General features: G+C 47.6%; 1 long non-coding RNA gene across 1 annotated transcript; it reads left to right on the top strand.

Moving 5' to 3' along the window:
- The first annotated feature begins 2,588 nt into the window (after positions 1-2,588).
- Positions 2,589-8,370, top strand: LOC147650125 (uncharacterized). Its single transcript, XR_015276919.1, has 2 exons — positions 2,589-2,690; positions 7,149-8,370. It is a non-coding gene; the product is annotated as an uncharacterized LOC147650125 (long non-coding RNA).
- The last annotated feature ends 2,714 nt before the right edge of the window (positions 8,371-11,084 follow it).

Raw genomic sequence — 11,084 nt, 5'->3', positions numbered from 1 at the left:
CTGGGGGTTTCTCTTTTCTGTTGAGTCAGAGCTACAGGAGGTTTTGCAGAGCCTTTCCTGACCAGGTTTCTGAAGCTGCCTGGATGATGTGAAGAAAAGATAAACCCTCTGAAAGGGCAGCCACCTTTTTTTGAGGTGAGATTGGGATTTAAGGCATTTTTAAGGGTACCCAGAAGTGGGTTTCAGGCTGTCCTGGAGCCACACACTGCCAGAGCTGTAGGTGTACTTTTTCTTCCTCTGTGGCTGAAAGCCCATTGATCAAGGCAGCTCCAGGGCCTCCTTCCTGTCCCCTTCTCCCTGGGGAAGCTGTCCCCTTCTCCCAGAGTGAGCAGGGCTGCTGGGGATCATCCCCACGCTGCCCAGCAGGTCAGGCTGGTGGCTGCACCACCTTTGAGTCTTCTCCCTGTCTTCTGCCCACGGGGAGCCTGTTGTCAGGTAAGATTGAAAGGTGCACCAGTGAAATTTAGAGCTTTGGCTGACCAGACTGATGGCTCTGCCCTAGACAGGGGAGAGGTGACATGAAGCCCTCCATGCAGTGAGCTTGGAGTGGGGTTTGCAGTGCAGAAATGGGGGAGAGCACTGACTGCAGGACTCATCACTTGTGAGTGAGTGGGTGTTCATTCCCCCCTTGCTCAGTCCTGAATCAGTTCAAATGCACACGGTTGCCTTGGGATTGATTGTTATCAGCAGCAATAAATCACAATCACAGCAGCCAGTGGTGAGTTTTGGATGACAGTCAAAATGCTGCTCCTCAGAGCGTTTATCTCCGCGAAGGCAGGGAACCTGGACATTGAACAATTAGATCAGCGTGGCTCTGTGAAGCTGCATTTGATTAAGAGAGTAACTGCAGTAAAGTTATTGCTTGGTGCTGCTGTGCATTGCTAATAAGCAGCCTGGCTTTAAAAACAGAGAGGCTGGAGCAGAGAACACCTCTGCATCGCTCTCCAAGCAGCACCAGGACCCCACCTTGTCCTTCCTGCTGCGGCCTCCCTGCTGCTAAGACATAAAAAGGAGAGAAGAGGTGGCTTTTTCTGCAGTGGAAGCGTGGCACAGGTGTCCTATCTTGTTTCCTCTTTCCACAGGAGCTACTGGGCGAGTTCAAAGACTTTTCAGATGGGTCCAGGTGACCCAGAGCCTGTGGGCAGGGCGTGGGGCAGTGGTGAATGTCCCAGACAGTCCCTGCAGTGTCACAGGTGGGAATTCCCAGTTTGTCACTCTGTGTTCCCAACAAGGGATGGGCTTGGCCACAGCTCCTGCTCCAAGGCAGCACCATTGAATCCACATCTCCAGTACCAGGAGCCACCAGCTGCCTTTCTTTACAAAAGAAATCTTTACAGATTTCTGCTACTTGGGCCCATTAAGGTGGGAATTAGACATCCAAAACACTCCAGCTCTAAAATAGTCATGCAAGCTCACAGTCCTGCAAGCCCAGCCCCTTCTGGGTGTTTTGGGGAGGGTCTCTGCAGGTCTGGGGTGATCAGCAGAGTGTGAGGAGGGAGCTGGGTTAGGTTTTAACCTGGGATCAGTGCACACCAAGGGCTTTCCCAGGGAAGAAGAAGGCTCATAACACTTCTCAATTCACAATTGCTCCAGACAATTTACTAATGTGCACACACAATTTTTATTTTTTTTTTCTCCTTGAATCTCAAACCCAGGCTCTGCAAGGTTCAGATGAGCAGAACCAGGTTAACAAACAAATGCTGAATGACCCTCGAGGGCCCCACTGCCTATCTCCTCTCTATTTTTCTCTTGAGAGCTGCTGTTTCTCTCTGCTCTGCTGAGCAGGTCTGTTGATTTTCTGTTCTGAGGAGGAAAGCCTGAGGTTCTCCAAGAGCCTGGCCCTGGTGCTCTGCCTCCCTGCTCCCAGGGCAGCCCTTCCATGGGCATGGAGGAGCCTGAGCTAAATATAAGCTGTGGAGGGGAAAACAGGGGGAGTTGGAGGAGGTTGAGCGAGAGGATCTGTTTATTTTCCCTCTGATCTCTGAGCCCTGTTATGTTTTATTGCTTTGCAAACAGGAGGTCTGGAACGCTTCCTTCCCTCCTGTGCCAGTGCAAGGTCAGCTGGGTGCATAATTCCTGCACTTAAAGGAAAAAATACCAACTATTTACAGTAATGTTGTACAAGTGGCATGAAACTGGAACTCTATTTACTTTCTCCAGGCCAGGTTTTACTGTAAATGCCCAAATAAGCTATTTATCTAAACAATTTCTGTATATTTGCTCTGTGCCTGGATGTACTTCCACCCTGCTGCTGAGAATTTAGATCTGATGGGTAACCTGTGGCAGAAGAGCAACTTTGATTGCAGAAAACCCCCTGGAAGGTGATGCAGGCAGGTGCTTTATGTGCAGTGATCTCAAGGAAGGTGAGGCACCTCCAGCACGCTTGTTCCTTCCATCTGCAGAAGGATGTGGTGCCCATAGCCTGGCAATGCTCCCAAAGAATCCCATTTTGGGGTGTGTGGTGTTTGAGAAGCTGTGTCAGAGAACAAAGCAGCACCAAGGAATGTAACTGAGATTCCTCATGCTGTAGAAAAGGCTGGCATGAGGTAAGGCATGAAGGAAGCAGATTAACTCAAAAAAATGTGTTCAGGTTTACTCAGCTCTTCCCATCCGTCAGAACATGCCCAAGTCCTCAGTGAGGTTTCAGCTCCGAACCGAGATCTCGGACTGAGTCATGAGCAAATGTAACTGTGAGTAATTGCTGTAGCCAAATGTCAGCTTGGAAAACGGGCTTTGTCTCTTCTCTAAGAGTTCTGGTTTATGGGAAAAGGCAGTGGTTTTCCTTTCTGCTCTGGCTGTCGGTTCCCTGTGTGGGTAAAACACAGTCGCTGCTCCTGGGGCTGTGTGGGAGTTCGGCACTCCAGGGCTGCTTTCTGTCTGGGTCCTCAGCTTCTGCACTGCCTCTGGGCTTGGGCCAATGGGACAAATGTCATCCAGCACAGGCATATGTGGCTTTTAAAGAAATGCTGCATTCTCAGCCTTACACAGAATAAACCCTCCCCAAACCCTGAGGCACAGCATCCTGCTGTTCTCCATGGCCATGTGCCCTCTCTGTGCCCTCTCTGCTCCCTGTGAGCCCAGGACTTGTCCAAGGTCCAGCTGCACAAAGAGCCCAGTGCCCAGCCCTGTCCCCCAGTGCAGCCCAAGGGCTTCATGGCAAACCCAGGGTGACACTTCCCACCGCTGTGATCCCTGACCTGCCTTTCCTGGATATTGCAATTTCTCCTCCAGACCTGGCTGAGATACAGGGTGACAGGCCAGAACACGAGTGGAATCAAAATTGCATTTTAATTATAAACATTTGTCCAGAAATTAATGTTTCTGAACTAATGTTTCTCTCCGACCAGTGTGTTCAGAAGCAAATGACTCTCACTAATTGATTTTCCCCTGTATGATGGGAATTGTACACGTAGAAATTCAACCATGCATAATTGAAAATCCCCCTCTTTCAGCAGGTATCCACATAATCACTCAACTGATGTTTGCTTGTCCTCTGGCAGATATCACCTAGGAGTCACATGGCTGGCTGGAGGGAGCTAATTTTTCCAATTTTTGTTCCTTGTGCTGGATTAAACATTGAAAATCACTCTAAACAGGCTTCCATATCAAATAAATTTGCTCATAATCCCAAACATGTACCCATGAGGGAATGTTATAGATGGCTTTCTCCTTTGGAAATGTGTATTTTATACCTTTGCACCTCTGAGATCAGTAATCCTGTTTGTCCCAATATATAAAACAGTTTTGAGCAGCTTCCAGGAGCCTTTCAGCAGTGAAGGCAGAAAGGATTTGGAATGGCTCTGAAGCCCTTGGCTCTGCTGTGCCAAACCAAGTGCCTGAAACCCCCAGGACCCTCCCAGAGCACTGACAGCCCGAGGGAGTGGGAGCAGAGGAGAGAAGTGTAAAATCAGCTGTGAAACTGAAAGGCTGTGATTCATTGTCAGATTCTCCTAAGAGGCAGGTGAGATCTTGCCCTGCTGCCAACCAGGTCTTGAGGGTGACAACAGATTTCAGTCATTTTAGGAGGTTTAGGAGCGAGTCTGGTGTGGAAATGGGGGTGTTTTAGGGGAGCTTTGGGGTCGTTGTGATGGTTTTCATCACTTTTGCCTCTCCCAGTAACACCCACGATGGGTCCCAGCATCGTGTGGTGCTTTCCCCGAGGTGCTTTGACCTCTCTTACCATCAGCCTTAACAGGCAAAACTAATCAAGGTTTGTTCAAAAGTAATTTTTCATCACAGCTTCTGTTGAGGAGCAGATAATCAGGTTTTATTTATTTATTTGTTTGTTAATAAAGCTGTATAACAGAGGATTTCATCATTCCAGCCATACTGAATGTAATGTGCTTGCAATAATTAATGCCACTACTAATGGAAGATTGGAATTTTGCCTTAATTATATCATTAAGACACATTTCATGCATTTAATTGTTTTTGTAAAATGACAGCCAAGCTCTCCTGCCGCATATTTCCCATTTCCAGATTCAATTACTTCCCATGCAAGGGCAACCTGCTAGTAATGGCCTCTCACAGCTTTTGCTTTCCAGGGGAAATCAAGTGGGTTTTGGTTAGATATGCCAATACTTTTCAGGTTAGCAAAGCTTTTACGTGTTGTTTGTCAATGTTAGTGATGAACAGATGCACTGAACTCTCCCTTCCTCCTTGCTGGCCTGCATTTAATGAAAAATAGGGGTGGGGGGAAGGGGAAAATGTGTCAAGACAGAACAAGAAAGTTAAAAATCAGTCACAGGCTTGATCCACATGCCCTGCTGCACCTGTGGGAGGCTAAGTCTGGGTAAAACACACCGTGGCTGATCCAAAAGCAGGAGCCTTGGAATCAGCAGCCTCAGAGGGGATGATGCTGTGAGGATGGGACACCACCAGCCAGGGAGCTCAGGGCTTCCTGTGAAAAGGTTCCTGCTTCTTCTTTGGGACTGAGCTTGTGTCTGTAAGGCCAGAATCGGTCACCCAGCAAGCCCAGGCTCCTGGAGAGGCACCTCAGAAGTGTGTGAATCAGTGAGGTCCATTGTGCTCCAAACCAGGACCCAGAGCCCTTGGCAGTGGTGACACACATGGATTTGTTTGGGATGAGTAAATATAGTTTTCACTGGACAGGAATTTATAGTTATGTCTGTAGCTCCCAGCTGCTCAGGGGGATGGGAGTGGTGTGTTCTCTCTAGTTTGTGCCTTCTCTGTCTGCAGCTCTTTCCCAAATCTGTAATCATTGCTGCATAACTACATAAAGGCAAAATTCAGGGTGACCATGGTAGGAAATGGGAATCTCTGCTGCAACACAGAAAATATCAAGTTGCCTGAGGGTCATCACTGCTAGATTTTGGACCATCTGAGATAAGCCAAAGCCTCCCCAAATGCCATGCAGGTGGCTATGGCTGTTTGCAAGGCAAAGCCAGCAGCCCACAGGTGGAATGGTAACAAAAAGCAGGTAAAGCAAGAGGAGGAATGCAAGTGGATTGTGCAGGAATGGAAACTCCCATGCCAGGCAGCAGACACAACAACTGCTGAATACTTTGAAAACCTTTCCAAGTTGTTCCTGCAGCACTGACTGTGGGAAGCATTTGGGAGCAGGCTTTTGTTCTCAGACTGTAACCATGCTGCCCACTTGACGAGCCCTTGACCTCAATTAGTTCCGTTCGTTATTTGGAGCCCAGTGGGAGTGAAGTCAACTGTGCTTTCCTTCTCTTCTTTCTTCCCATCCTCTCTTGCCTGGTGTATGAAAGAGCTGAGACTTGGCCACAGCACAAGCCCCCTTCAGCCCTTGCTGGGTTTTGCCCTGGGGGATCTGCAGGAGAGGTGGGGGAGCCCTGGGAGCTGTGCAGACATGGATGGAGAGGAATCCATCAGGAGAAATGTCCTGCTGGACGTGCTGCACGTCTGCTTTGCCACTGGCCTGCTGGAAACCTTGAGCAAGAACCTTAACCTGTCTCTCCCTTGTCTGAAAAGTGATGAGGGGAACCCAGGCATCACATCCTGGTTGTATGAAGCCCACTGGGGAAGATAACTGAGACACCAGATACAAAAAATTTAAATAAGAGGTGTGAGAAGCACTGATTTCCTCTGTGCAAAGCAGCACAGTGCAGTCTCCATCCTTTCTACAAGGAAACTGAATTCCCAGTTCAGTTTTGCTTCTAGATTCTGTGTCTGGAGTGTTTCATCAATAAATACCTTCACCCCCCCAGCCCCCCCCTTTCTGTGATTGTTAGGAACAAATTTATGTTGTGCTTCATTTCAGGTTGTCCAACAAATTTTGGAACAAAACTGAGCACCATTAATTGTTATTCTCAGAATAAACCAACAACATAATTTATCAATGTGGCAATAACAGTAATGTTTGTATTTCCCAATCTCGAAATACTTGGATTGGAGATGACAGCATTCTAATTGAAAATAATGGTAATTATCTGTCTGCAAACGTGTTTTGCTGCTATGCTCAATATCTTCTTTGAAACCAGTCATGAACAGAAGTCACCATAAGCAACAATAAACTAAAAATTCATTTTCCTTGAGATCGGTGCACTGCATCTGTTGTGTGGGAAATAACTCTGATTTTTCTTTTGTTTCCAAAGTGGTCTGTGGATGGAGAACTTCAAATCAATACCATCAGGAAAAATCAACTGCTTCTATTTAGCTGAATTTGAAATGTTATATGATAATAGGAGTGTTTTTGATATATGGATATATATGTATGTACACCTTGAGATCATTCATATGGAAACAAGACACCTGCTGTATCAAGATGAGAAGGAAAAATCAACATAATTCTTCACACTTCCCTAGTGAAAATTGCCAAATATATGTTGTCAAACTGTGGGCAACATACCGAGCTGGGAATGAGCTGAGCACTGCCTGAGCCCAAGGACCAGCATTTCCTGCAGGGCTCAGGGCCCTGGGCACTGCTCCCACCTGCCCTGAGCTCCAGGAGCTGGGCAGGGGCTCAGGCAGGTCTCACCCAGCCCCAGCAAATTTTGGTTGGGTGTTTTTCTGGAGCAGGCTTAAACTTGAATACTAAAATACATTATGAGTCCTTCCCTGGAAAATAATGTAGCAGGGCAGGGATGTTTTAGCTTGTGTTTTGTACCCAGTCCCTTTTTTATTGCTGGTGTGAAGTAATATCTCCCCTTTTTCCTTGCCAGTGCCAGCAGGTGAGACACCCATCCCAGCAGGGACAGGGGAAACACGGAGCAGCATCTCTGCAGAGCATCACCAGGGCAAGCAGGAGCCAAATGAGAATTTTGGAGCCTTCCAACTTGGATGTGGGGCAGGAGGAGGCTGGCAAGAGCTTTGAAGGTGACAGCCCACAGCTGGACTCAGGGAGGGACCCTCGGTGTCAGGGTGGGGTCCAGCACCCCTCCACACAGCCATTTAACATCCTTGGATCCTCATTTCACTGCCAGCTATTGAAGTGATTCCCTTATGAACTAGTTTCTGTTGTCCTTATTAACCAAGGACTAATTAATTATTAATTAAGCAACCAAGGCTACTTATTAATTCAACTTCTTAATTAAGTATAGGATGCTAATGAGGCAGCTTGTTAATTGAGTTGTCAGGGGGAAGTGAGGATGGAGAGGAGGATTTTTTCTGCCCAGTTCCTGTAGCAGAGCCAGAAATGTGTCTCTGTGTGGGGACATTGGTCATGGGAGCTTCCTGAGTGTGGTCAGGCAGTCACAGCTTGGGAGAAGCTTTATTTACATTTATTCCTTTTCCTTGTCAGCCCAAAACAACCTTTCAAGAAGAGACTGCAGGACTTGCAGCCCAATATTTCAGTGCTATGTGCAGGACCAAGCTGGGCAAGCATGGGGACAGGACCAGTGTGCCCAGGGGATAGAGGCATGGAGATGACCTGGAGCTGTGGGGCATCATGGACAGCAGTGGCCTCTTGCTTTTCTCAGTCTTAATGAGATGCACAAATGGGAATTTTTCTCCTTGAAATGCCTTTAGCCTAAGACAAGAAAAGTCTGCAATTTACAGACAACAACAGGAGCAAGAGATGAGGAGCTCTCTGCCTTGCCAGAGCCTTGGCAGGGAGAGCCACATTTCTCTGGCACACTGGACTTACCTTGGGTGTGCCCCAGCCCTGCTCTTTTGATTGCAGGATCAGGCCTGGATGCACTGAGGGTCCCTGAGCTGTGAGGACAAGCTCCTCCAGTGCTGAGGCTTTGTGGGACAGCCCCACACAGCATCTTGCTGGCCATTAGTGCCAGGTGGCCAGGACTGGCATGGAAATTCCAGGATGTTTTCTCTGGAAAGTTTGCTGATGGGCCATTTCTTATTGCCAGCAAGACTCCAGCATCAGTGGTTTGTTCCACTGCAAATGCCATTCCCCAGGCAAGCTGAAAATAAAACCATTTCTAATCACTTCTGAAAGTTTCTGAAAAGAACTGGGGGAGGGGGAGAGCTAATGAGGAAAACACACAGCTTTAGAAACAGGAGAGCATTCCCTGAAGTCAACAGAATAAAAAAAAAATTCTTTTTGAATATTCATTTCTACTGAGATTTTCTATCGCTATAATTAATTTGTCACAAATACCCTGACAAAGCATTTCTGGTGGAGTGATGAAGGCTACAGGCAGAGGTTTACTTAGCCTCTTTTGAAGGAAAATAACTAGCTATCAAATAACTTTAAACTCCTAAAGCTTTTCTGGCTTGATCCTGCTTTCATTAAAGAACGTTACTTGGCTTTGAAGACATTTAAAGCTTTTGCAAAATTGTTATATGGATTTATTTTTGGGTTATTCGGGTGTATTGGTGTATTTTTCACAGACACTTTGAGAGGCATTGGCTGTTTGTTTTCTCTTCATGGAGAAGGACACCTTTAAAGCCTTTAAAGCCCCCATGGAGCCATTCAGGCTGAGTTCTGCTGGTTTTCCCCTTCCTTCCTGCAGAAACTCGGGATCCTTGGCACCTTTACCCAAAAGAAAAGATTCCTGGCAGCAGCCCAATAGCAAATCAATGCTGAATGTCTGGAATGAGTGACAGGTAAAGACTCTGCCTTCCTTGGATTGATCAGGATCCCTGCTGGTCTGTGGGGGGAATTCAAGCCTTCAAGGTTTCCTCTTGTGTCTTTCTACCTCCAAATTTCTCCTCAATGACAGGACTTCCTTGCAGGACCCAGCAACTGACTCAAAGCAGCAAAAATATTTGTGTGATGGGAGAAGGATGAGGCTGGATTCTGTAATCATTCCTCACCCCAAGGAGCACCAGTTCAATCAGCTTGCTCATGAAAGGAAGCCTTCACCGATGTGAGTAATCGTGGCAGACTCTGGCCCTGAGTTATTACATGAAACCATCTCAAGCTCAGGAGAAAGCTGCGTGACTCAGACCTAGCTTTAAAAAATAAAAGTTTTAAATCCCAAGTTAGGATGTGCCATTTGGCTCCTGCTGAAGCTGGGCTAAAAAGGCAGCACTGAATAATAAAAAAGATCAAGCTTTTGATGTTAAATTGCATGTTCAAGCATAAAATCCGGCCTTGATGATGAAGCTTAGCCTGGCTTACTTCACTTGGGCAAAGACACTAAACAAGAGCCTTACACTCTTTCTCACTTAGAGGAAATGTCTGTGCATTTAAAATAAGCAAAAAAAAAAAAAAGTTTTGACAGATAAGTAATTAGGAAACATCTGGCCAAACTGAAGGCAATAGAAGTGATTCCAATCAGAGGTGGTTCAGTGAAAGCTTTTCATCTCAAGTCCAACAGAAACAGCAAATTTAGCATTTAAAAAAAATAAATAAATAAAAATTCCAGCTTCTGATGAAGTGCTAAAAAGTGGGAGAGAGAGAAGTGCAGAGACATCCACCCTGCCCAGGGCTGTGAGGAGGAGGAGGAGGAGGGATGAGGGCCCTGGCTGTGAGCAGCATGAGGAGTGTGCCAAGGACCCAGAGGCAGGTCCTGTGCTGGACCAGTGGTACCCTGCTTTGGGTGGAATTCCCAGGTGCTTTGGGTGGAATTCCCAGGTGCTTTGGGTGGAATTCCCAGGTCCTTTAGGTGGCATTCCCAGGTTCTTTGGGTGGAATTCCCAGCGTGGCTGATGTGTCCCTGTGGATGCTGGTCCCTGGCTGCTGTGGTGCTCCTGCAGCACAGTGTGTCCCTACCTGAGGGCACCAGGACAGGTGAGGCTCACACCAGCTCTGTGAGGGTGGCTCAGGGGTCACTGCTGTCCTGGCAGCCCTCATCTCATCCCTCCTTCTCCAAAGCTCCCTGGGAGCTGTGCAGTGGTGAAATATCCTTACTGGGGATTTGGAAGGGAGGGATGCTCCCTTTCAGTTTTCACTCTGCACTGTGTTTGGAAGTGCTTTTCCCACATTCAGTGAATGCTGGTGGTTTGGAAGCTCCATTAAAATAAATGCCAGGATTCTGTGTGTGCTTCCTCACCTAACTGGAAGAACTTCAGTGAGCTCCCTCAGAGGTGATGTGTTCTCATGGTGTTCTGGCTGCTGAGTGCCTGCTGGAAACAGTCCTGGCTGCTTTCAGTTTCATACAAGCTTCATTCTGAGTTTTTGGGAAAGGTTTTAGATATTTATTTTTCTTCAAGCTGGCAGATTCACCCATCCTGTCCAACCTCTTCAGCCTCTGTGACCCTTCCTGTGGTGTTCACACGTGGTATCTCAGCAGGGGTGAGCAGGACAGCCACCTCCCCTCTCTGCAAACCCTGATGGTGGGGGCTGCTGCTGCTTTAAAACACTGCCCATCTTTATCATTTTAACACAGCAGACCAAGAGCCCAGAGCAGAACTCAGTGCAGGAGACAAGGGCCCTGCAGGAGGGACAGGAGTGGCAGAGTTTTGTCCCTTTGCTGTCCTGCCCAGAAGGGAAGCAGAGGAAGGAGAAGATCCTTGCTCCAGCACAGCAGCTGTTTTAAGGTGCTTCCTGGCACAGCTGGAATTCACGGTGACAGCATCAGCTGCCAAGGAGATTTGGCAAGGTTCAGGGGGAAAGAGGTAGCAGTAAAATAATTTGTGAAGGGTAAATGCTTCAAAGGCTCACCGAGGTGCCAGCGTGGTCCCGCTTTGCCCAGTCCCAGGCAGGGATTGAGCAGGACCCAGCGCCCAGCAGGGCACCCACAGCTCTTGAGCTG

The sequence above is a fragment of the Cyanistes caeruleus genome, chromosome 16 (genome assembly GCF_971803275.1).
Source record: "Cyanistes caeruleus chromosome 16, bCyaCae1.hap1.1, whole genome shotgun sequence".
Lineage (NCBI taxonomy): Eukaryota > Metazoa > Chordata > Aves > Passeriformes > Paridae > Cyanistes > Cyanistes caeruleus.
The sequence above is the reverse complement of the archived record's forward strand: the minus strand, read 5'-3'. Positions and strand labels throughout refer to the sequence as shown.